The sequence below is a fragment of the Oncorhynchus tshawytscha genome, linkage group LG18 (assembly GCF_018296145.1).
Source record: "Oncorhynchus tshawytscha isolate Ot180627B linkage group LG18, Otsh_v2.0, whole genome shotgun sequence".
In the NCBI taxonomy this organism is placed as follows: domain Eukaryota; kingdom Metazoa; phylum Chordata; class Actinopteri; order Salmoniformes; family Salmonidae; genus Oncorhynchus; species Oncorhynchus tshawytscha.
The window spans coordinates 38,022,688-38,032,653 of NC_056446.1; the positions used below are offsets into that span (position 1 = coordinate 38,022,688).

General features: G+C 40.1%; 1 long non-coding RNA gene across 3 annotated transcripts; it reads left to right on the forward strand.

The window, feature by feature from the left end:
- Positions 1 to 1,828: 1,828 nt before the first annotated feature.
- On the forward strand, positions 1,829 to 4,201 carry LOC112236706. 3 transcript variants are annotated; one of them, XR_002951266.2, is made up of 4 exons: positions 1,829 to 1,949; positions 2,128 to 2,287; positions 2,715 to 3,761; positions 3,869 to 4,201. It is a non-coding gene; the product is annotated as an uncharacterized LOC112236706 (long non-coding RNA). The 3 variants fall into 3 exon arrangements; XR_002951267.2 differs by having other exon boundaries at positions 1,848 to 1,958; XR_002951265.2 differs by having other exon boundaries at positions 1,849 to 2,287.
- The last annotated feature ends 5,765 nt before the right edge of the window (positions 4,202 to 9,966 follow it).

The window sequence follows — 9,966 nt, forward strand, 5'->3', positions numbered from 1 at the left end:
GAACTATCCAGGACAAAACAGTGATCACTCATCATTGAAAGCTAGCAGACTGTGCTGACCGGGTCACGGGTCCCAAAATTACAATTTGTCCCCTCGGCGCCAGATTTAATGAATAGTAATTAGCTATCCCCTTACTGATATCTCATCAATGATTTAAATCACACCGGCCGTCGCCGGTTCGTTACTACATATGTTCACATACACTGTTCTTTCGACTCGTCAGCAAATTATAAATTTACACAAGAATTCATACTTACTCGGAAAAAAAACTGATCAAAATTTGGACAGACTATACGACAATATGCAAAGTTTGATTTAACAGGCTTTGCCTACCTTTTTATGGTGCACCTTGAGATCAGTTTTCCGAGTTGAGCAGAATTGTTGTCCTCCCCCGAAAGTCTTCACCCGTCCTCCGTGAACCGTCCTTTCACCAACTCGCCTTCTCACACCCAAATCAACTCACTTCGACTGGATCGTTAGTAAACCATCCTCTGCTACCAAGTTCTGTTAGAAATTAGATATGTAGACGGGCGAGTCGGTCAAGGATCGATTCAGACAAGGTGGTAAATTGTATGACAAGCGACAGTTTATTCAGAGTGAAGATATCTAGAACAGCGTAAATACGGCTCCTCCGCTGGTTCGTACGGAACTGCAGGCAAAGAGGCCGTTACAATCAGTACACCACTTATATATAGAACAGAAAGTAGGTTGATTCTGGAAGATCGGATCTTTGGATTGGTTCAGCTGGGGTGTAGTCTGTAGTCTTCCGCCATTGGCTCAGTTGTCTGTCCGTCATCGTAGATTCCTCTTCGGGCACACAATGTTCAGCTACAAAGGAGATTATGTGTGTGTGCGCTGGTTTTGGCAATTAGTGTAATGCGGGAGCTATCCTGTAGGGGACCCCATAAGCTTTACTTTGAGTTGTAGCCCTGTATTAACAATAGTTTGGTCACCTGTATAAGAAATAGCATTTCTCTACATTACTGAGTTCTTGTCACATACACAAACAGGCAAGTAGATATAGCAAGCAGTTGTTTAATCTCATTATGCTGCTCAAGTGCACAAATGCAGATACCTCACACAGCCAACATCAGATAATATTTAATCATTATATATATATATATATATATATATATATATATATATATATATATATATATATATATATATATATATATATATATATATATAGCAATGGCTATAATGTAAAACACAAAATCCCACATGTGCAGGTTGCCCTGTGCATTTTGAAGTGGGTAGCAGCAGTCGAGTCTGAGAAAGCAGCTCTACATGCTTCTCCAATGTGATCATATGCCTGCATGGAACAGTGTTCAGCGATAGCTAATGCCATGGTGGCCTCAGCCTTTTTTTGCAGAGTAATTGTTTTTAACCATAAATGGCAGCTTGTTTTGGGTGGAACTGTTATCAGGCTTTGCCTTTTGAGTATGTTTTTGAGTTGTCATGTTTTTTTTTTTACATCAAAGTTTGGTGTAGAAATCAGCCTTACAATACAGGCAGTATGCCTGTGTATCGTCTCCAATAAACGGCTTCAACCAGCCTTTGAATTCAGGGTTTGATTCCCCGCGCCAAAACGGCCCAATCACAGCTGTGTATGCAAACCAAATGATGATCGGTAGCAGGATTTTTAAACAGTAAAATGTTTTTTTTATTTTATTAACTACATGCAACGGGGAAAAAAAGGTTTCTATCCTAATCAACTTGAAAAAAAATAAATGGAGCCTAACGAGATTGAGAAGGTTCAGGAGACAATAGAGACAGAGCCAGTGGCCGGGTCTTCTGAAGACCACGAGGAAGGAAATGCCTGGCCGCATCTCAAAGAACACTTCCGGTTCAAGCAGAGAGGAGGAAACAGTGTAACTATGGAATGTAAAGATGGTGGAGGTGGCTGCCTACAAAAACTGCTTCAAATTTGAGGAAACATGTAAATGGTACAAAAAGTAAATGTGTAAATATATATATATTTTTTTAAAGTAAAGTTGTAAATGTATTTTATTGCCATGAATGGCGTTTGTTGTGTCATTCAATCTGTAGCGTAATGCTAACGTTAGCTAGCTCATCCTGTTGCTAGCTAGTTAGAAGCTAACCCTGACCAATGTCTTTACACAGCTGAAGGAACTGTAAGCTGTAGTGCGGGCTACTACCTCATTGACATTATGGTGGCTAGTAGTTAGCCATCCCCATAATTTAAATTGTTGGGGATAGCTAAAAGTGAAATTAAGGAACTTGTGAAGATAAAATAAATTATTTTGAGACCTGGGATTTTTAGGTAAGTGCATTATCTTATTGGTTTGCTTATTACCTAGCTATATCTGGTTGGATCACTGAGTTTCAAATAATATCCAAAAACAATGTTTGGTAAAACTATAACGTTAGTTCTTATAACTGGGGAAAAGAACAATATTCCAACATCCGTTAGTATTTTGACAGTGACATTATTCAAAACATGCTGTAATTTCTAAATGGTTAATTTGATATGAGTAAAAAACATCTTATAGCCGACAGTCTGCACTTTAACCCAGTTGTCATTGTATCTTTTAAAATCCAATGTGCTGGACTGCAGAGCCAAAACAAAGTGTCATTGCCCAAATACTTAGATTGTAGATTTGATGCGGTTTTAAGTTAAGTTTGTATAAAACCAAACTGGTTAGGCTATACACATTTTGCCCAGACTGATGCAGTCATTTTGTCCACAGAGGAAACATCCATTAAAGATGACAAACTACAATATGTTCACCTTTGCAACCACAAACAAACAAACCAAGGAACTATCAAACACCTCTTCAACTTGCAAGCAAGCAAAGATATCTGTAATGATGGCAGTGGGAGGAGCCAGGTGCATCTCACAAGCAACTGTTGACAAGCTTGTCATTGATTTGATCTGTGAGGGCCAACAGATATTCTCTTTGGTCAAACAAGCAGCTTTTAAAGAGTTGGTAACCACTCTGCATCCTCAATGCAAAGTCATCTCCAGACCTACTGTTCGTTTAAGAATATATGAAGCAGCCAATCACACGAAGAAGACCGTTATGGCACAACATGGCAGGGTACATTATGTTGCCACCACCACTGATTGGACAGCTCATCAAAGGAGTTACATCAGGGTCAAGTCACTGGATAGATTAAGAAACACTGAGACGTTCTGCTGCACTCACTTGCAGGAGATTGACAGGTTCCCACACATGTGATGTGCTTGCAGGTGCCCTCGATGACATCCATTGTGCATACAGGATCAGGGGGAAAAGTAGTAAGAACCAAAACAGACAGTGGATCAAACTTCATCAAAGCGTTCAATGTTTTTTTTTTTGTGAGCAGAGCCAGGCAGTCGAGTCAGCAGACCGAGACTCAGATGCTGAAGAGCCAGCAGAGCAGGTTGAATGGCAAGACACCTATTCCATCCTGAAAAATGACAGTGGCCTAGAATAATCAACTCCCTCAGCATCAACGGTGTGCATGTCACCTGCTGAACCTAATTGCAACAGATTCTGCGTTGGCAGAAACACATAGTGATGGCTACAAAAGGTTGTCCAGATCATCTTTTGCCAAATGCCATGTGGAGTAAAACGGGACGGTCAACCTTAGCTGCTGAAGTTGTAGAGAATGAGTGCAAACTGCAGTTGATCCGTCCAAATCAAAACAAGTTGGAACTCAACTTACCTGACTGTGGAGAGGATCACACATATCATACAAGAGAAGGGGGAGGATACCATAAGAAATGTGTGACAAGAATTAAAAGTGAAAATGTGAGTAGCAATTCTTTGAATCAACGTAAATATTTTCCTATTACAGTAATATATTGTCAATTAAATGTTAGAATTCTAAGAGGTATTACATTCACCTTGTCTTTCAGGCTGAGCCTGGCAGAAATGTCCTTCTTGAATGAGTACTGCAAAGTGATGAAGCCTTTGGTCTCAGCTTTGACCATTCTACAGTCTGTGACCAACATGCATATGGGGTGGCTGCTACCAGTGATCTTCTTACTAAAAAACAAAACTTCAAAAATGTCGGGAAGCATCTAACCAAATGTGCCTACCACTTATCAGAGCCAGTCAGAATGGCAAATTCAGAGAGAAGTGATGCGAGTTCAGTGTTCGATAGGTTGTTCCACAGATAATATGGCTTTTGAACATTTGTATATGTTAAGTTGAAGATTTAATATTAAAATCAGCTGTGGTGGATCTTATCTTGTTCGTTATTTTCTGGTGTTGTCACGAACGCCGTCAGGGAAATGACCGGACCAGGGTGCAACGTGGTGAGCGTACATTCTCTTTATTTCTTAAAATGGAGCCAACAAAACAACAATGACCGTGAAGCTCCGTGAGGATATACCTGCATCAAACAAAGACAACTACCCACAACTAAGGTGTAAAAAGAAATTTAAAAAACGGGCTGCCTAAGTATGATTCCCAATCAGAGACAACGATAGACAACTGTCCCTGATTGAGAACCATACCCGGCCAAAACATAGAAACAGAAAACATAGAATGCCCACCCCACATCACACCCTGACCAAACCAAATAGAGGAATAAAACAGCTAAGGTCTGGGCATATATTGTTACATGTTAACAATATTACATATACAGTAGTATATAGAAAAGTACTTTATTTTTAAAATTATTAATTTGTTTGTGAAGCTTGCATTCGATTGCCATACCCTTTTCACATGAACTTCCATTCTTGTAAAAGGATAATACCAATAACCATCAAAATTTGAAATAGCAAATTATTTTAGATGTAACTTTTACTCTAAGTACTTTTTAAATTTGCTATTCTACTTTTTTTTGTAGTTTTTTAAATATTTTTTACACCAGTACTTTTACTTCTACTTGATTTACAATTTCATTAAAGTAACAGTACTTCAACTTGAGTAGGATTTTACAGTACTCTTTCCATCACTTAATATAACACACATACATGAATTATTAACTTTGGTTGCCTGACGTGATGTTTGTTCTATAGAAAGTATTTGACTAATGTGTGGCACAGAAAGTATTTGACTCTAGCCACAAAATTACGAGGGGTGGGAGTATTTCGGCAAGGCCATTTTCTTGCCTGATGAAACATAATTTACAAACAAAATAATTGTGTTTAGTGAATCCGCCAGATCAGAGCCATTTGGAATGACCAGGCATGTTGTCTTGACAAGTGTGTGGATTTGACCATTGTCCTGTCCTGCTAAGCATTCAAAATGTAATGAGTACTTTTGGGTATCACGGAAATTGTATGGAGTAAAAAGTACATTATTTTCTTTAGGATTGTAGTGAAGTAAAAGTTGCAAAAAAAAGTATAAATAGTAAAGTACAGACACCGCAAAAAAAATAAAATAAATTCAGACTTTGGTGTAGGCTACTGTATGTTTTGACTCGGGTCCCCGAGCTTACATGAGCAAGGCAGTTAACCCACTGTTCCCCTGAGCAAGGCAGTTAACCCACTGTTCCCCTGAGCAAGGCAGTTAACCCACTGTTCCCCTGAGCAAGGCAGTTAACCCACTGTTCCCCTGAGCAAGGCAGTTAACCCACTGTTCCCCTGAGCAAGGCAGTTAACCCACTGTTCCCTGAGCAAGGCAGTTAACCCACTGTTCCCCTGAGCAAGGCAGTTAACCCACTGTTCCCCTGAGCAAGGCAGTTAACCCACTGTTCCCTGAGCAAGGCAGTTAACCCACTGTTCCCCTGAGCAAGGCAGTTAACCCACTGTTCCCCTGAGCAAGGCAGTTAACCCACTGTTCCCCTGAGCAAGGCAGTTAACCCACTGTTCCCCTGAGCAAGGCAGTTAACCCACTGTTCCCCTGAGCAAGGCAGTTAACCCACTGTTCCCCTGAGCAAGGCAGTTAACCCACTGTTCCCCTGAGCAAGGCAGTTAACCCACTGTTCCCCTGAGCAAGGCAGTTAACCCACTGTTCCCCTGAGCAAGGCAGTTAACCCACTGTTCCCCTGAGCAAGGCAGTTAACCCACTGTTCCCCGGGCTCCGATGACATGGATGTTGATTAAGGCAGCCCTCCTCACCTCTCTGATTGAGGGGTTGGGTTAAATGCAGAAGACACCTTTCAGTTGAATGCATTCAGTTGTACAACTGACTACAGTAGGTATCCCCCTTTCCCTTCCCGGTGGCGCAAGTTGATTTCTAAAAATATGTTTTCACTAGAGGGTATTGTGTGTAGATGGGTAAGAGAAAAAAAAATGATTTAATCCACTTTGAATTTAGGCTGTAACAACAAAATGTGGAATAAGTCAATGGGAATGAATACCTTCTGAAGGCACTGTACTTTTAAAATAAGTTTCCGTAGGATCTTTAGTAACCACAGAACACACACCTGTTTAAAGTCCCATCTTCAATTTTTTGGGGAAGAACATTCCATTGTTAGTTAGTACTTCAGTATTATTACAATTAAATGTTGTAAAAGTGTATGGTTTAAATGACAGTGATCTGTCTTTTAACTTACTGCCTTCCTTCTTGTTCCTTTCAGCAGCATATTTCTCTTAAGACTTTTTGTTTGTCCATTTTCCCCCTGGTGGCATTCATATTTTGTTTGTGCCCACAACTTGAAAAGAACACTATTGAATAGGAGAATTTTACTCTCCCAACTTATTTTTTTTTTTGTTTCCCCTACCAAAGGCTGTGCTTTTGTTGATGGTAAAGCATATGACATACTACTATTAGAATGAAAGGCATATAGGGAAACATATAACGTTGCTCTATCAAGTAGAGTAACTCCTCTGTGTTTTGGAGGGATGGAATCACAGATATTTCACTGGATGTTTAAAATGTGAAGCATCCGCTTGGTGTTTCCACATAATATTTGGTAGTGAGAGGAAACCTACTTGCGGACAGTGGGAGAAGATTGAAGGAGATGGATTTTGGCAGACATTATGTAAATTTTCTCATTGATGAAACATTTGATCTCAATAGAGTTTTCTGTTTCCAAAACTAGAATCTGTTATGAACAGAGTGGACCAAGGTTTGTTAACTTTAACCTTTGCAAAAACCTTTAGGAAAAGCAAAGGTGAGTTATTGCACACGCGCACTCACAGAGTATGCGTTCCCTAACGAAAACATCAGATGTTAGAACGAAGCCAATAGGATCTCGCTAGCTCGTACTTGGCTCTGTTCATTTGAAACGACAGGCGGTGGTCTATCTTGGTTAAGTTACAAAAATCTTTGATGGAATCCTTTATGCTAGCTAGCTCATTTTAGGTAAGAGTAGCTAAAGTAAGCTATTCGTTATCTAAACAAGAAAATACAACTATTTTTTTGGCCCAAAACTTTTGTCATTTTCTAAAAGTTATGAATTTGTGACTCTTGTTCCCGAACGTATTTAGTCCTCAATCTTGAACTCGAGATATGCCATTTTGAAAATGAGGCGTTTCCCGATAACAGGAATACGCGTCGTTACACTCGTTCATCCAATTGGTCGAGTAGGCGGGGTTTCTGTAATTTGGGTTTTTGGTAACTACGACCTGGTATTGCTCGTCGCCGTAATATTTTCCTAGTTGAAAATAAGTACAAAAGGGCGCGTTCGTAAATTCACTCTGGCTACCTACTCCGATTTCAGAGCACACTCAACTGAGTGTGCAGAGCGCAGAATAATTGATGAATTTATTAACGCTCAACACCCGTTGAATATGGCCGGTGCCACTAAACGTCAGCAAAAAAAAAAGCTGAATTAAATTGTTGCCAACATCACAGTTACCAACGCTCTGGATAACATGAAAACAGCCTAACCAGCTCTGCTAGTGAGAGTAAAATGGTCAGTGAGGTGTTCTCTCTTTTTTTGTTGTCTATCCGTTTTTAGCCTGGGTGCGTGACTGCCGTTGTGAGGTCAGAGAACGCTCGGATCAACTCTACTCCTCGGCCAGAGCGTCCAGTGTGTCCTCCGAAAGAGAAATGCTCTGAATTTAAGAGGACAATCTGACAACGCTCTGAATTTATGAGCGTGCACTCCAGAGTGAATTTACTAACACACCAAAGGTTCATATCAATGATTTATAGATACCCCTTTTACGTCATCTAGTGTGCTGTTTTGAAACCCTCGCGCCTCCATCTTGGCACTCCCCTACAATTGTAAAACATATTTTGGAAGCTATAGGATATACATTTACTAACGTCTACATTTGTTTTAGCCACGTTTATTCTATTACAGACACCTTAATGCATACTTTAAAATTGTATGTGAACTAAACATACAAATCAAATATATAAAACCATTTTCGGTAAAGTATAATTTTTTGAAAGTACTAATATTACTCTTCCCACTACACCAACAAAATAATACATAAATGCATTTAATTTTGTCCAAGAACCATTTAAATGAAATACCGAAGGATTCCATTCATTCATTCCCATGGAATGCGGCTTTTCTAAGGAGTGTCAATATGGCTTACCGGTGGGATCAAAGCTTCTCCTCAAAGATTTTTGTAACTAAACCAAGATATAGACCTCTCAAAGACCTCTCTGATGAGGATAGGCTACCCGTCTTGTTGGGGGAGGAGGCAGAGAGCTGTGGGTTGGCAGCGCACTATATTGCTGCCTGCCATAAATTGAGGGACAGTGTCTGACAGACCAATCAACCTGCACATGTACTCTACTGTATACATATTGTTATTGTTGAATGTATGGTTATTTTGACCCTTGGTTATTGTTGTTACTGTTGTCCCGTTGACAATTTTGATTTTCATTCTTATTTATTTTTTATATTGTCAATATCCCAAATGAGCTTTGGCAATATTTACATTGTTACGTCATGCCAATAAAGCGAATTGAATTGAAGCGAATTGATATACCACCGCCTGTCGTTTCCAATGGGAACAAATGAGTCATAGTGGGCACAGCCAAGCACAAGAAAGCGAGATCCTATTGGTGCGTTCTAGCATCATCTGCATGTTTTTCGTTATAGGGAACGTCTACCCTGTGAAGTGCGCGTGTGCAGTAACAATTCGCCTTTGCACTCATAAACAACGCGATCTATAAAAGTTTTGCAAAGGTTAAAGTTTACAAACCTTAGTTTATTCTGTTCATAACAGATTCTAGTTTTGGAAACAGACAACTATATTGAGATTAAATGTTTAATCGATAAGAAAATTTGCATAATATCGGCTAAAATCCATCTCGTTCCATCTTATCCCACTGCGCTCCAGTGGGCTTCCTCTCACTACCATATTTGGTAGTGGATGGAAACAGTAAGCGGATGCTTCACATTTAAAAATCCAGTGAAATGTCTATCTGTTTGTTATATCTGTGTTCTCATAGGGTGCGTTCGTAAATTGCCTCCAGTTTGTCAGAGTGCGCTCTGGATAGTTCGTCAACTCAGAGCGCACACTGGACGCTCTCACAGAGGAGTAGGGTTGATCTGAGTGTTCTGACCTTACAACGGCAGTGAAGTACTTAAGTTAACTGGCTAAAGTTGACTAGCTATTTCCAAACGCAAATGAGCAACACAACAAGGGAACACCTTTGACCATTTTACTTAACCTAGCAGAGGTGGTTAATTACGCTTCTTTGCCGACGTTTACCGACACCGGACATATTACAAGCATTTCGCTTCACCCGCAATAACATCTGCTAAAACACGCGTTGATAGCCAGAGTGAATTTACAAACGCACCCATATTATCTGCAATCCAAGGTCTATCAAAATAAATAATATGTTCACACAGTACATTGTGGACCTGCCCGCCCCTCTCGCAGTCAAACTATCCGCTCGGGCCAAGTCACCGGGCTAACCAAATAGGTCTGGTCCCAATGATTTTCAGCAGACCTGCTGGCCTGGGCTTCACCGAGTAAAAACAATTACTGTGGTACATTACAGTTATAACGGATAAAGTCAATTTGAAGCTTAATAAATGAATGTCCGTCTTCATTCTACAGTAGCATAATAAAGATATCCTGACCACAGTCTTCTTCTACACACGGAAACCGTGTACGAAAGCGAGGCTGCTGACGTATTTCCGCTT